General features: G+C 37.4%; 1 protein-coding gene across 6 annotated transcripts in view; it reads left to right on the top strand.

The window, feature by feature from the left end:
- NTNG1 (netrin G1) overlaps positions 1 to 17,457 on the top strand; it is a 271,609-nt gene that overhangs the window by 13,219 nt on the left and 240,933 nt on the right. The gene's annotated exons all lie outside the window — the stretch shown is intronic.

The following is a 17,457-nucleotide window of genomic DNA, read 5'->3' as shown; positions in this document are numbered from 1 at the left end:
AAATGAAAAAGTTTGCCATCCGTTTCCAACGCTACATGATTCACATTAAATTGGGGCCACATCAAAGCATGTGGCATTTCTTCCATGTGGCAAAAATCTGGTCACTTAGGATTTCAAGCTCCATTTCTATAGCTTTACATGTGTAAATAGTTTTTGGGGTTTTTTTTTGCTTCATTCAGGCATGAATTAGCTATTGAGTTTGATTGACATCTGCTGTAGTTAGAACTAAATATCTATGCTTAATATCAGCCATACATATATTTATTGGATTTATATCCTGCTGCTTCTCCAGAATAAGCTAAACAATGTGTTTATGAGTAACTGAACAGAAGAGAATAACAGAGTTGGAAGGGATCTTGGAAGTCTTCTAATACAACCCCCTACTCAAGAGAGAAACCCTATATCATTTTAGACAAATGGTTGTCCAGTCCTTTCTTAAAAGCCCCCAGTGATGGCATACCCACAACTTCTGAAGGCAAGTTGTCCCTCTGGTTGATCATTCTTACTGTCCAGAAATTTCTTTTTAGTTCTAGGTTGCTTCACTCTCTGTTCTGTTTTTATCCATTGCTTCTTTTTTTGCCTTCTGGTGCTTTGGAAAGTAGGTTGACCTCCTCTTCTTTGTGGCAGCCCATCAAATGTTGGAACACGGCTATCATTTCACCCATAGTCCTTCTTTTCACCAGACAAGACATACCCATTTCCTGCAACCGTTCTTTATCTGTTTTAGCCTTCAGCCCCTCAGTCACCTTTATAGCTCTAATCTGCACTCTTTCCAGAGCCTCAACTTCTTTTTTATACTGTGGTGACCAAAATTAGCTGAAGTATTCCAAGTGTGGTCTTAGCAAGGCATTATAAAGTGGTAGTATCACTTCTCGTTTTCTTAATTCTGTCCCTTTGTTCATGCAGCTTAGATTTGCCCAAAGTCAACCTGTCCATGCGTTTCCATAAGGAAGGGTGATTTAAATGTGTCTTAATACAATCATACATGGCTAGAGATGTATATATGACAATATTTGACAGCATGCGTATGTAATGTACATAGGCAAATGCTCATGCAAATGGCCACTGTTCTCTTTTTGGAAAGTATACTGTTGCCCTTTCTGTGAAATAGTTAAACAGGTTTGTTCAGCTTATCCTTTTAAATGCTTTTAACAATTATTTTAATAGTTTTGACTATCGTATCTACCAGTATTACATTGTGAACTACCTGAAATACATATCAGGGTGAAAATAGCATGTAAATAATTTAAATTGAAACAAAAGATAAAAAAGATACCAAATTATTGTAACACTTTATAATGACATGTTATGGGATGGTTTTGATTCCCCACAACAAACCATAGGAACTTGAGAAAAACTATGCTGTCTACAAACCGGTGCTAAAGGAAAATGGTGTGTTGAACTTTTTTATGGCTGAAGTCATAATTATGCTGATCAATGCTTCCAAAATAGATGAATCTCCAGCAAAGTAGAACCTGATCTTTTGCAAATAAAAGTTCTCCTACACTCGATATACAGGAGTCCATTGTACCATTCAGATTGCTATATTTCAGTATTTTTTTTTACATTTCTTTAACATTTAAATAGTTTTTCATGTGATGTAGGCCTCTATAGAGAATTTACTATGCTATTAGATGATGGAAATGCAGAAATTACACATACTGTGAAAGTTCTACTTGTCATGCCAAAATGTCACATGTGATGTGCTTGGGTGGATGGATAGGCATATGACACCTCTCTATGCATATGACACCTCTATGTCTCACTGTGCTTTTGAGTTGGGATATGCCAAACGTCTATGCCGTATTCCATGTTTTTTTTTGCATCTGCATTATGGAGGATAAGTAAATACTGTAAGAGACATGAATTTGTCCAATGAATGTACTAATGAATTATATCTAATTCTTTCCGATTGTCAAATTTGTGCTCTTTTGGTATACACAGAATACAAAAATATGTTTGTTAATAATAATCTATTCAGATTGGGACTTTTATCTGTTGCTTGAAATGATATTTTAAAAATCATCAAAAGGACATGGATTGTGCCTAATTATTAAGTGGTGGGGAGGGAGGGGGATTTGCCAGGGGGAAAATACTTCTTTGTACCCTAAACTGAACAAAAATGAATAAAGGAGTGAAAATATCTCTCACATATGAAAATTAAAGTTGTGCGTCCAGAAAAAAAATTCAGCTGTCCTTTATTAATGTACTTAAAAGCATCTCTGTAAATTATTAGGTTTATGTTTTCATGAATTTGGTACACACACACACACACACACACACAGAGAGAGAGAGAGAGAGAGAGAGAGAGAGAGAGAGAGAGAGAGATACAAATTGGGACTTTCTTTTTAAAGAAAAATAATTAATCATCTTGTATTTAAAGAGACATTTCTCCCTAGATGATGCAAGAAAGCAAAATTTTACAAAGAAGTATGTTACTGGATTTAAATAAATATGGCTGAGACAAATCATAGGGCAGATCTTGTTTTAAGTAACAATCTGCTAAAGAAATCTGACACATTGAATAGTCCTTCCTTTCAGCCATTCATGAATGTTCTCTCTGGCAAGCAACATCAGTTCCTTGACCTATGTTGAGTCACGTATTGCAATTTAATTTGGCTTCTTGGAATCTGCTTCTATTTCGGTGATCCGTTATATAAGGCAGGGCTTTTCAACCTTTTTACCGATTGTACCACTTTTAGGATATGGCAATATTTGAGTACCACCTAGCAAGATCTCAAAAACTTGATGACCAAAAAAGAAAACCTGTTCAAAGTTGCAATTGCACTGAAACAACTTATGACCATTTTTCACACTTATGACCATTGCAGCATGCCCAGTGTCATGTGATTTATATTTGGATGCTTGGCAACTGATTCATATTTATAATGGTCAGTGTTCCAAGGTCATGCGATCCCCTTCTGCAATCTTTTGACAAGCAAAGTCAATGTCAGAGCTGCTGGTGGCCAAGTGCTAAGGTGGGACTTCTTTTCCTCCCTCCCTTCCCTGCCTCCCTTTTTCTCATTCCCATCTCCTTCTGAAAGAAGAATTTGAACCCCCCCCCCATATTTTCCCTCTTTCATATATTGATCAAACAAGGAAAGGCCTCCAGAGACAGAAAAGACAAGCTGCTGAGGGAACTAGCTTAAAAAGGGACATTCCCCTTTAAGAATTAGCTACCGGCTAGAAAGGAAAGTAAGGAGCACAGCCAGCACTTAAGGAAGAAAAAAAATGTAAGTACTGGCTGCCGGCTAAGGCAACCTCCCCAAATGGTTCCATTCATAAATAAAGGAATGCTACAGGCAAAATCCATTCAGGAGAAAAATGCTTCAAAATCCCTTGCAGCAAAACTTACAGCTAACAACAGCAGAGCAATAGAAGCTAACATGAGACATCAACCATTAGCCAAATAGAAATTGCCAAACACTCCTTAAGAACACAAAGCCCTCATTGCACAAATCCCAGAACTTCAAAGCACATAAGAATCCTTCCACTCTCCATCTCCTTCCCTCCTCCGTTCCTCACCTCCAGCCATTGCTGCCTTTTTTCATTTCTCTTGGAAGGCGACCCCTCCCCCCGCTGCATTTGTTGCCTGTTTGCTGCTGCCAGCACAGGTGGCTGCCACAGCAATTGTAGATCGGCTCATGGCCAGCCTGCTTGATCTCCTCTCCCCCCCCCAACCTTCCCCCTCCTCCTCCTCCTCCTTCTCCTCCCCTTTCGGTGCAGCTGACTCTGCCTCCTCCTCCCAAGGCTGCTGCTTTTTTTCTCTCCCCTCTCCTGCCCAAACTGCTTCCTTTTATAGCAGTGGTTCTCAACCTGTGGGTCGGGACCCCATTTCACGGGGGTCACCAAAAAAGGCTGTCCGCCATTTTTTTCCCCTTTTCTTTGGCCACGCCCCTGGCACCGGTGATGTATAAGTTGTTTCGGATTCACCACAACATGGGGAACTGTATTATGCAGTCGCGGCATTTGAAAGGTTGAGAACCACTGTTTTATAGGTTCTCCTGTCTCCACCCCCTCCTCCTTTCTCATGGGGGAGGGTCAGCTAGAAGTGAGCCTGGGGCCTTTGCAGCTCCAGAGACTCTCTCACTGTAAGTCCTTGCCTGTGCTGCCTCTTTCCCTCCCCCACTGCACTTGGCTAGGCAGGGCTACGTACCACCTGCCCCTCATTGATGTACCACAAGTGGTACGCGTACCACCGGTTGAAAAGCCCTGATATAAGGCGGTGGCTATTTTTGACTTTCTGATCAAACATCTCACAGTAAATTAATAAGAGGCATTTGACCCAATTGTTTTTTATGCTTCACTCACCCCATCCAGGAAGACTATAATATAAGAACATTTTATGTATCCCTTAACAAATTTACTTCTTAGAACTAAATATTTCAGTCAATAGCTATGTGGTTTTAGAACACCCTTGCTAAAAATTCATGGAAACATGAGATTTTGACGTTTCTCCTACTTAGAAGTGGACTTGAATTGGGAGATGGAGGTGTCCAAAGATTATAATCATTTCAGTTCTGTGGATTTGGATGTTTCCAGGAATGTCTCCTTCTAACTGTATTTCTCTAGAATTTGAGATTCTCAAAGGAATCTTGCTAAAGATTTCTTTATGCTTATTTATTTAGCAAATTTATGTGATCGGAGATATCACTTCATTGCCAGATTGTTGTAGAAGTGAGAGACTTGAGTCAGCTCTTTCAAGGAAAGGGAAGTTTATTGCGCAGGTTCAGAGAGCTATCATAGCTAAAAAAGTCTGAACACCCAACTGGGCGTGGATGATCATTTTTATAAACCCCAATACGTCAGTATCTCCTGATCAAGACATATTCCATACATGGTTACATTCTATAGTTCCTTATTCTAACATAGGAAAGTTACTAGACATGGTTATAATCTATAGTTCCTCTTTTAACATAGGAATGCTTTTAGCAATATTTCAAGTGTTAAGCAGTTTTCAATACACCATGTGATAAACAGTTTGAAATATATCATGTGCAAAGTTGAGAACAGGATGTCTGGCCATTCTAATTTTAAGGATTGTTTAGTAAGCATAAAAACCACCCTTTCACCCCCAATCTCTGTCGGACAATCAGTATTTTTCCAGCTTCCCACTTTAAGATAAGGACCAATACACATAAAGAAGTCTACCTACATGGTTCTATAGCTTTTCAGTGGCCTAAGCAGGGGCTAAAAATGTATTCCATGTTGTGTGAACCATTAATTCATATTGAACTATATTGTTTAAAATAAAGCTGAGATTCTATAAGATAGAGAAATATGTAAAGAAATCAGCTGAGTGATAAAAGGGTTCAGCTATGGAAACATAATTTCCCAATCTTTACTCAATATTTTACTTTGAAAATTGGCAGTAATTTTCATTTAGTGAAGGAGGCAAAAAAAAAAAAAAGCTTGGGATATAAAAATGTTAGTCTCTTAAGAGCAAAAGATTCAGCAATATCCTGAGGCTGAATATCCATAAACACATCATTTCTTAAGGTTATATTTTTAGTCCATTTTTTTTCCTAGAATTTAATAAATCCGCATAGGAACTGTCACTTGGCAGTGACATTGTCTTGATATTTAAATCCTGACACTGTGAATATAATTATAAAGAGTAGCCTTTGAATGAATTTTAATAACATGTATGCCCTATGAAGAGACTACTCTTTTACGCCTTTTCAGAGATTTATTAATCTCTTCCTTTTACTTATAGGCCCAGTTATTTTCAGGCTTTAGAGATCAGTCTGAAACGCAAGTCTGTACATAGATAATTTGAAGTCCTAACTATGGATTTCAATATTTCAAATGATAAGAAATAAAAACCTCAGGAAAAAAGATAGATCAATTAAATATCAGTAAAATTTCTGAAGGATACATCTGAATCCAATTAGAGAAGTTTGCATGTGTACCACCCCAAAAGGAAAGATCATATATGCAGAAAAGATTAGATACTAATTTAATCCTGTTTATAATAGTTGAAAATATATGTAATGCAGAGTTGAAATTATTGAATGATTATTACACCCTGAGATTGATATTGATCTTGTACATGTTTCATTATCTTCCTTAACAATAAACAGTGAACTAGTAGGAAGTGGAGTTTGTAGGTTCCTTAAAAAGCCAGAAAACGTAAGTTATGTACTTAATATAATTACGATGTTACCAAGGAAGGTAACAAATATCTATAAGAAGAAAACATCCATAACCCAAACATTAATCCTGCTTAGATGAGACCTGTTAAAAATCAATTGTTTGCGGGTTTGTTTTGTAGAGGGGGTTCTGCCCAAAAGTTTAACCTAAAGATTCAGTTTAGGAATTTTGCATACGTATTCTCCTGTAACTGATATTGAAAAGCACTTTTTCTTTGCTAATGGTTAGGGTATCATAATAGTTTATCATGATAAGTAGCTTTCCCACATTCTAATAGCACTTTCTATAGCAACAACACACATGTGGCATTTATATTAGGACTCCCAAATCAAATTCCCAGTGTTTCCGCTTATAATCTTGCTGCAGCTCCTCAAAATGCTTGTTTTTTCCCCCCTATTTTTTATCCATCTTTAGTTAACCCTGGTTTAAGGGGAGGGGGGAAAGTGCTGCAGATTTTAATTACACATGTGTTCCTTTATGCCAGAAGGCAGAAGGAAAGCCTTTTATAACTAGGTAGTTAAAAAGCCATTAAAAAGGACTTTATGATGAGAAAAGCATTTTTGTGCAAGCATTTCCATAGTGCTTTCTAACATTTATATCTGTAATACTGTTGAAAAGCCCTCCTTTGAATTAATCAGTTTGATTCTTTTGATTCTTATCTCATAAGGAATCATTCATTTCACCGAACTGTAAGAACCATGCTGCTCAAAGTTCATATTTACAGAAGATTGAAATAACAGGGAACAGAGAGGAAGGAAAGAAGGGAGGGAGGGAGGGAGGGAGGGAGGAAGGAGTTGAAGATAAATATCAAAATGTATCTATAGTTTTTAAGCATTCGGGCCATGTTGAAAATGTAAAATAGACCTATAAAATTATGGATAGGAAGGAAGATTTACATGTATCATGCATGCAACCATAAATGAAAAAAAATACAACTTGCTATATTTGTTATAAGCTGCAAACAATGGGGTTGGAAATTTGTCCTCTTTATTTTGATCATTATTTCAAAAGTAGCTCTTGTTTGTATTGAAATGAGGGATTCCCAGAAAATCCCAGGTGTGTAGGGCTGTTTGATAACTTGGGGGGGGGGGAGTAGTAGAAAATAACTTCGGTTGCTGGGAAAATTCCAGGGATGTGTCATGAATTGAGCTCAACTGCTAAGAGCCTTATCTATTTCAGTATTCCTGCATGCTGAAGGATGTCTCATCTGCACATTTCTGTGCAAAGAAAAAATGCTACTGGAAATCAATTTTGCACCTTAGATGAAATAACTGCACATACTGTAGTCAAACATAGACTTTCCTAAGGAATAAAATACTGATATCAGTCATTGTGTGCATAGCTTTTAAGAATGGCAGAAATAATTCATCATCTTCATCAAAGCCTGTGAATATCCTTGCCTTAATAGAATATAGGCTACAAACTTATATCTGTTTATCAGAGGACAATATTTATCAAATTTACTTCTGGGTAGGATACTATAGTACAGTGGTTCTCAACCTTTCTAATGCCACGACCCCATAATACAGTTCCCCATGTTGTGGTGACCCCCAACCACTTATACATCACCAGGTGCCAGGGGCGTGGCCAAAGAAAAGGGAGGGAAAATGGCGGACAGCCTTGTTTGGCGACCCCCGTGAAATGGTCGTTCGACCCCAAATGGGGTCCCGACCCACAGGTTGAGAACCACTGCTATAGTATAATATCAATAGAAAGCAATTAAGCGAGAGAAGCAGTTTGTTGTAGTTGTTAAGGCATTAGACAGACAGACAAACAGACAGGATGATAATGGAATTGCAATTAGTCAGGATTTTTCATTCCAACTATTCTTTGTTGATCTTGTTTTTTGATAGAAAATTCCCATAACTTAAAACACTATTTATTAAGAGAAACAAGACAAAAGTCACTAAGTGGCATAGCATGTTTTAGGGTTTAACATTTGATTATCGAAAAAGAATATTAATGGGTCCAGTTTTGATCAAACACTTTTGATGTCATTAATAGATTTTAAACTGTAATGTTTATGAAACAGTGGGGTTAATTTAAAAGAATGCAAATTGTTATTCCATTGCATTGTATTTTTATTTTGCACTTCCCTTAGAAAATAATATACATTTTTTACTTTCAGCAGTCTTGTTAAATACTGTATGGCTGAGTGTATTTGATGAACGAGAAAAAAAGGTAATCTCGATTCTCCAGGTCATAGATAGGCAATCTGATGCTCTCCAGATATTTTTAATTCCAATTCATGTAACCCTTGGCAGCTGTTATGATAGCTGGAGCTGGTCATATTTGGCCAACTTGCCTATTCCTGTTCAAATTAGTTGTCACTAATGGACAGTGATGATCATTTCTGGAGATGCCTACAACTATAGCAGACTGCCAGGGAAAAAAATTTCCATGATACTTGCCTTGCACTGGGTGACATGAACCTGGGGGTAATTTCTCTTCACATTTGCCTTTGCTAACCATTGATAGCAACATATAGTTTAAAGAACCACACTTTATTACGTTATCTATAAAGTTCCTAGAATATGTTAAAATTGAACCTGGTTTTCTCCAGTTCTGGCTCAACACATCTCAGCTTTCACTAGTCTGTCTTGCCTTAGGGATTTGGCTATGATTTCCATAATCCTCATTGATTTTATTTTATACAGTACAGTGCCACCAAACTAGGAGTTGTGATGTGAAATGTTAAGGTAGATACACCAGGCTGAAGAAGACTTTTCTATCCATTACAACAGTGTATCTAGCAGTCAGTATATTTTTATTATTCAGTATATTTCACTGATGCTTTTGCTAGATGTATAATTATGAAGCATTTGTCATCATTGCAAGTAGTGTAACTATCATAAAAAGGCAAAAGATAAAAAAAAATGTGACATCCAAAGCTTCCCTCTATTTCAGTGGTTCTCAACCTGTGGGTCGGGACCCCATTTGGGGTCGAACGACCATTTCACGGGGGTCACCAAACAACGCAGTCCGCCATTTTTTTCCCCTTTTCCTTAGCTGTGCTACTCCCTTTTATTCTATTGGCTTTTGAAAGCCAATAGAATAGACTCTCTTGAATAGAGTCTAATTCTATTGGCTTTCAAAAGCCAATAGGAATTGTCCAGGCTGTCTCTGCCCTGCTGAGCCCGCCAAAAGTCCCATTCTGCAAATGGTGCTGCACCAGTTGAGTAGTCCTCGACTTACGACCAGTTGAGTAGTCCTCGACTTACAACCAGTTGGGGGGTTGCGGCATTAAAAAGGTTGAGAACTACTGCTCTATTTGATAGTAAGGAGACAACAGAGACAGGAGAGCGATGCTGGTGGAGGACATAAAACAGTGCATTGAGCAAAAACATTTAAATGTTGCAATGAGTACTGTATTTCTACCTTCTTAAATCAGGAAAAATATCTCATTTTTTCCTGATTTAAGCTTATCAAATTCAAACTGCCAGCTATACTGTAAAAAGAAAATGAGTTTTGAGATTTTTTTTTTTCAGCCATGATTTCTTTGTCAGTTTGAGATAAGAGATGTTTCTTCCCAGAGCTGCAAAGAGGACATCTGATAAAATCTCTTTAAGCCTGTTCTGTATTCTGCTACCTAGATAAACCTTTTCTTGTACGTTTCTTTAGCCTACATACTGACATGTCTCCAGCAATTTCTGGAAACATGTACAGAGAATAAAACTGATGTGGCCCAGAGATTGTATCAAAATTGTTAAAAAGCTATTACAGGTAATCCTCAATTTATAACCATTCGTTTAGTGTCCAAAGTTACAACAGCAATGAACAAACTGACTTAGGATAATTTTTCATACTTAACTACCCTTGCATCATCCCCAGGGTCACATGATCAAAATTCAGATGCTTGGCAACTGGTTCATATTTATGACGGTTGCAGTATGCCGGAGGTCAAGTGATCACCTTTTATGTCCTTCTGACAAGCAAAGTCAATGGGAAATCCAAATTCACTTAACAACTGCAGTGATTCACTTAACAACTGTGGGAAGAAAGGTTGCAAAATGGGGGGAAAGCTCACTGTCTTGCTTAGCCACAAAAATCAATTGTGGTTGTAAGTTGAATCTATCTGTATAAGTTTTGGGGCAGCTATTTGTTGGTGGAGATGATACGACATTCTCAGTTGATTTTTTTGGGTCAGATATGGAGACACTGATGTATTCTCTAGCAAAAAATGATATATTTAAATCATTTCCTACTGCACATTATATTAGTAGGATTGAGAAGAAAGTAAATTTTGGGTGTTGGTAGCATTATGAACAACGAACGCCAGAAGTCAGGGGACAGGAGTATACAGCATTAAACCAAGCATATTGTCCTGTTGTTGAATTTATCTATCAAACAATTTGTGGTTTCAGATATGATATGCGTTTCTGAAGTGGAATTCAAAAGCTGGCTTGAAATTTATGTCTTCCTGCTGTTCCCAGACTTCTCTTTATTGCTTAAAATAACTTGTGTGACCCAGTATAATGTTAGATTGGTTCAACTAAAGCAGTGGTTCTCAACCTTTCTAATGCCGCGACCCCATAATACAGTTCCCCATGTTGTGGTGACCCCCAACCACTTATACATCACCGGGTGCCAGGGGCGTAGCCAAAGAAAAGGGGGGAAAATGGCGGACAGCCTTGTTTGGCGACCCCCGTGAAATGGTCGTTCGACCCCAAATGGGGTCCCGACCCACAGGTTGAGAACCACTGAACTAAAGACACCTGTTTGACTTCCCAGTTGCCACCACTACCCCTAAATCTCACTCCAGATCAGAATTGAAAGATATCCCAGTTAAAGGCTTATCAGAATCTGAAAGTAAGTACTATTTGGCAGGATGATTCTTGAGCCTTTAATCATTTGAGGCTCAAGCATGCCACCCTCATGTTTTGGTGGTAAATAAAAACAAGCCATAAGGATAGTCCCATGGCTTTCATTATAAGGTGGGGGGAATTTCCCCCAGTGCATTGAACTACAATTCCCAGAATTCCTAGCCAGCATGTAATGTCAATTTCTGCACTTATTTTCTCTTGAGGGACACCTTTAATGCATCGAGCTGAGAAATGTCTCAGAATTGTTGGATGAGTATCAACCTGATGAATAGCTGTTCTCATACTCATGCAAGTGAGGAAGATATGGTAAGTCTGGACCAGAATTTGTGAACTTTGGAGTTTTCAAGCATCCTTACCTGTGAGTGAGAGAATGCTGGGGCACTGAGGAAGAGGCAGACTCATAAATATGTTAGATGCCTACCATTCAAGACAGACAGGAACTCTTGGTGATATTTTCCCTCACTCTCCATATCTCATATTTGGAACACTATCACTAAATAACGACAGGAAAGAAAGAGGGAAAAAGAAAGAAAAGAGCTTCTTAGCAACTTTATTAACCAGAAGATAAGGAAAAAGCCAGCTTTTCATTTTAATAAGATGTCAGCTATCACCCTTGGTGTCCTATGCATCTTAATGTACCTGGCTGATTTGAGAATTGGGGCTTTGTCGTTGCTCTGCAATGCATTTCTCTAATTTATTTTGACACACGGTGTTTAAATCCCCAGAAGTATAAGTGGAGGCAGGAGAGATTCCTTCAGACTGCCTTGCAGTGAGTGTGCTCATTTGCATTATTCATTAGAGGAGAGCATTGATTTGCATCTCATTATGGCTGTCTCCGTTTTGAGGCAGAGACAGTTCTTGAGATTACTACATTTTTTACGATATTAATATTGCTCATTAGGGATTAAGGTATTGCCTTGGCCCAGGTTTTGTCCTATATCACACACGCTTCCCCAGGATGACATTCTTTTTGTGAAGTATAGCTCTGCCGTTATTATGCAAGGTATTTTTTTTATTACTTGGGTTTGTAGTTATTGCGCGTGTGTGATGGAAATATCACTCTGCTAGTATGTGCCTCCAATTAAACGATAATTGCTGGTTGCTTGCTATTTTTATAAGGCAATGCTTCAGATGCACATATCTCTCTAGTGGCAGTGTTTGCACACTGTTTAATAACAGCTTGAACACTTTCCACTGCTTAAGGTTGTCTGGAGCAAATGCCTGTTAAGGATTGTATGTATTCAGTTCAATAGGACAGCTATTTGCAAAGTTTGAGGATATAGATACAAAATCATTCTCTCCTCTCTAAATCTTGTTAATGAACATATATTGTACACCGCATTCACTCCTAACTATTCATTCAGAAAACAAGAGAGGTAAGTGGGTGTCAGGATTACATATGCCATGCATATTTTGTTTTTATTGCAAGTGGCTTTATTGAACTGTGCCAGGCTAGTTTATTTAAAGAAGCAAAATAACAGCTTTTGGCTTGTCTGTAGGTGTATAGGTTCTTCCAAAAAGTAATAATAAAAGGAGTCAGGACAGAATAATCAACGTGTACAGGAAAGTCTATATTTATAAACATCACCTGCAACCTGCTAACAACCCAGTTCCCTAATTTTGCTTTCCTAGTTGTACTCCAGCCATTTATGTGTGGGTGAGAGAGACTGAGATGACAGTGCAGAATACTTAAAATATTTTTTCACTCTTACAGGACGTCCTTCAGACAGAGAAGGGGGGGGGAGGGAAGCCCCATTAGCAGTTCTTAGTTCTCTGGGATATATGAACAAGAATGGTGGTCCTTGAAATACCAGGATTCCAAATACAATAGTTTAGAACTTTGGACACACATTCATCTCAGACTGGGAGTTTATTCCCATGTCAATATATAAAACTGCTGTTACATTCACATTCCACACCAGCTGCAGTGACCAAGCCATCTTCAAATACAGTCCTATGTGGATTTGCCTAAACTTACTGCACGGTTAAATATTTGTGTAAATCCTGTACAGTATCTGTTATTTGCAGAAAGACTATTCAAAATACATAGGAAGCATTTGAGATTTTCTGTAGGGTTCCCGCACCTAAGTGAAACAGTTTAATCTTTATTATTACTTTTAACCTAATCATATCCTTGCCTGGGCTATCCATCAGCAACCCAACATTCTTCAGTCTTTATTTCTCATTCCCAGATTGAGAGAACATGAATTTAAAGCCTCAAATCTGGACCATTTATCCTTTTCCTGGCACATTTGAGTCTTGTCCTTTCTGCTAAAGATGTGCACAGATGGAGTAGGAGGTGAGGTTGCCAAATACCTCCTTTTAGAGCTAGCACAATTTCTCACGAATAACCCTGCCATTTCAAGGCTCGGTGGATACTGAACTGTGTGTTAGTGTATCCTGATGCTGACACACAGGAAATGTGCTATTGTAATTGAAGAAATGAAAGTCTCTGTGTAATTCCAGTTCTCATAAATGTTTTGTGTAGAGAAAATAAGCAGTTGTAGTCACATGTATTTGGCCAGAACACACACACATAAAAATGGGAAAAGCCAGATCTTGAGAAATGTAGAAATATGTACCTAACAACTTGGGTGAAAATAAAAAACAGCTTATTAAGCAGTTGGTCTGTGAACACTGAGAAAATAAGTTCGTTGCACTGATAACAAATTTCACATATAAATTTCTTCCCTTTCTCTGAAGTCTTTGGAAGAAAACATAACATTTGCTTTATGAGATCTGAAATGCCAGAGCAATATTAAGATGTACAATGTGGCTGTAGGCTTCCTGAATAATCCCCTCTGATAGTTAATGGACTAGGAATCTTTCTAGGAGTTTAACAAATCCCCATAATGTTCCTAATTAGTACAGTACATTTTTATTTGGATACCGGATACCAGATGTTTGTGGAGAGCTTCCACCCATTGAGTGGGTGATTAAAAAAAAGTCTTTGTATACCAAAGAGGAAACAAGAAGGCCCATCATTCCAGAAAAGTCTGACATGAATTTTAACTTAAAGTCCTTCCTGGCTTGACCCACTTGAGTTAGCATCCTGTGGCTAAGTGGTTGCTTTTGGCATATTTCTCACACTGTGGGTCAGGTCACATTCCTCTTTGAGATCTTCACAGCCGTAGAAAACCTAAGAATAAGAAGAGAATTGTCTCTTTTGGACAGATGTGGCCTGATGTATCTAGGACAGCTGGCGATAGTTTCACAGTGCACCAGTAAAAACTAAATTATGAAAGATACCCTAAAAATAGTAGCTGGTTTTGTTTTTGAATAAGTTGTTATCAGCTGCCAAAGTCCATTAAAGTTAATGAAAGTGGGAAGAAAACAAAAGTATATGGAAATGTTGCTTTTCTAGAACACTTTTGGAATGCTCTATGTGCAAAATCTGGTTTTCCAAGTGACTTTAATTGCTTGAACCTTCACCCTCTGCCTTTATATGTGGTGAGTGTGCTAAACTCTACAGGTTTCAAGGGCCCTACTTCGGAGATTGACACTGTAATAGTTCTACTCTCATCCTATTTGTCTGGAGTAAATAGACACATTTTGCAGATTCTCCGAATGTATTGTTGGAAGAAGGCCAAGTCTTGCTTCATCTCTCAGCCAAACTCCCACTGAAATGAATGGCATCTTTGCCTCATTAAGGAGTTCAGAACCAGACCTGCAATATGTAAAATCCAAGGGCATGTTAATTTTGCATATCCCTTGTGAAAGGAGGAATTCTAAAAAAAAGGCATGCTGTAATTCGGCAGCCCCGCTCTTCGTTGTTCACTTTACATCCTTTGAAATGCCAGACTTCCTTTTGACAAAACAATTCACAATTATTCCTTCCCTCCTGAACCACAGGACTTTATGAAGGAAGCTGCTCCTATCAAAGGCTCTGCCATGGAAGCTTGCTTCTGTTCCCTTGTAATTAAATTCATGGGGAAAAAAATATATTGGGATGACAGAGGATATATCCAGAGTAGGAATTGCCAAAATCAATTTGGTTTGGAAAACCAATCTAAAGGCTCAGACTTTAGATTGGTCTTCCAAGCTAGTTAGCCAAGGGTACTTGGATTTGGAAGGAGATGTTGACATTACTTCTTCCCTGTCTGTTCTAATAAGTATATAGCTCAGGTATGTTGAATGTATAATCAGTCTTACAACGATATTTCGACATACTCCAGTTTTCTCCAGCCTGCATACTTTCAGATGAATTGATCTACTATTTTGCAAGAATTTCCACTTTGCTTTCTTTAAAAAAGAGTAAGATATGGAGAGCTGAGATAACACATATGAATATATGATGCTTATTGAGTGTGTGTGTATGTCATACATAGATGACAGCCAATATGGTACAGTAGTTAAAATATGAGACTACCATCCAAGTTCAAACACACACCCATGAAGCCAGTCATTCACTTTCAGTTCAGTCTATGTTGTGGGGAGAAGATAAATGAAATTCTCATATAAGGCATTTTGTGCATCTAAAAAATTATGGGATATACATCTAAATAATAGTAATTAATAATAATGGGATTAATAAATCACATTATTTCTACTCCTATTTTTGCATTTGCTACTTTGCATCATGGAAACATATACACTGATCTTCAGGTTTAATTTTCCTTGTTTAAGCAAAGAGATTTTCCATACATTTAAACATCACGGATTAATGAAAAACAAATTTTATTATTCCAGTGTTTTACAGTAGCAGACTTGGCAACTAACAGGTTTTGAATGTATTTCTTATATTGCATTAGTTTCTATGCCTTGGGAAATACGAACAATAAACTAACAAAGAGGTTCCCTGTGATAATTGGGGTTATTTCTCCAATTTCTTCAAGGATTATAAAAAAAAATAGTAAATCACATTTTCTTAGTGAATCAAAGTAAACTGGAAAGATAAATGTTTTAAACCAAAGATGAGTAACTTTTGGCTTTCAGCTTTTGGATTTTATCTTAATTTCCTATAGAATTAGATAGAAATGGAACCCTATTCAGAATACTAATATTGCTCTGTTCCTTGTAGATTGTTTCTTAGAAGAAAAAAGAAGAGAATGGGTCAGTGTAGGTTATGAGCTTGATTTTTTTTTAAAAAAATGGGTATCTTAGCCTGATTTTAGTTCTGGCCCAAACCATTAATTGCTTTATTGATGGAATAAAGACTAAAAAATGCTTCAGCACTGATCTTTGATTAATTATTTAAATATAGAATCTGTTAATTATTACTGCCCTAATATCTCTTCTTACTAGTTTAATTGAAAAGATTTGTGTAATTTAAAGTACTATTATTGAGAACAATAGTTTAGTTTATTTATTCATTGACTTATTTCTTCTCCCATAGATGTTTTTGTCCCATATTTCCTGTTGTGAAATGCTAGGAGTTTGAATAGATTATGAAATAAATTTATTTGAATGCTGTCTAGTTCTAATGTGATGATGTGCTTGATTAATATTGATGTAATATCTGTTAAGAGTTAATAAAATGGAGTACACAAAAACTATAATTAAAACAAATATGGTTGTTTGATTTGATTTGATTTCACTTGTGCCACAGATCTCTGAGAGGTAGCAGTTGAAATTCCCATCTTGAGAATGGACAACTGAAGTTGAAAGTTATTTGTTTTCCTGAATTGATCCAGGACAAAATCAGGGGAAAATAGAACCTGACTCTATATGTGGAACTTGAAGGTAGCCTCTTCCTATTTCAGAGTATTTTTGAAATTCTCCTTGAGTCTTCAATAACTCCTTTGATTTTCTTGGTTTAGCAGTTCTAACTGATTAATAGTTCTCACTGTCGAGAAATTTCTCCTTAGTTCTAGGGCGTTTCTCTCCTTGATTAGTTTCCATCCAATGCTTCTTCTTCTGCCTTCAGGTGCTTTAGAAAATAGGTTGACCATCTCTTCTTTGTGGTAGCCCCTTAGATATTGGAATATTGCTACGATGTCATTCCAATCCCTATTTTCAGTAAACTAGTCATACCCAATTTTAGCAACCACTCTTTATATGTTTTAGCCTTCAGTCCCCCAATCATTTTTGTTGCTCTTCTCTGTACTCTTTCTAGACTCTCAACATCTTTTTAATACCATGGTGACCAAAACTGGATGCAATATCAGTTGTTGAACTGTATGTTGTTCTGAATTTAGGCAGATATTTGCTGCATGTGCATGTGCTGTTCAAGGCAGTGCATTCACAGCCCTAGATGAGATCAATTTTCTGTTTACCTCCTTATCCACTATTAAATTAGAAATGGTCCATATCTCAAGGAATTCTTCTGCAGTAATTCAACTTCTGGCAACTACATAAAGAAATTCATATTGTTTTCCTAGCAACAAAATAAAAGTAGTTTCCTATTGCCTCTTCCCAGCTTTTTTTCCCTCAGGCTATTCTATAGCTTTGGGATTTCTTCTCAAATATTTTATGCAGTATAGCAATGTTCTTTGAGTTTGGTTGTTGGCTTGAAGATGTTTCATTACCCAACTAGGAAACA

Source organism: Crotalus tigris, unplaced genomic scaffold (genome assembly GCF_016545835.1).
Source record: "Crotalus tigris isolate CLP2741 ecotype Arizona unplaced genomic scaffold, ASM1654583v1 scf7180000024401.5802323, whole genome shotgun sequence".
In the NCBI taxonomy this organism is placed as follows: domain Eukaryota; kingdom Metazoa; phylum Chordata; class Lepidosauria; order Squamata; family Viperidae; genus Crotalus; species Crotalus tigris.
Note: the sequence above shows the minus strand (reverse complement) of the source record. Positions and strands in the feature narration are given on the sequence as shown.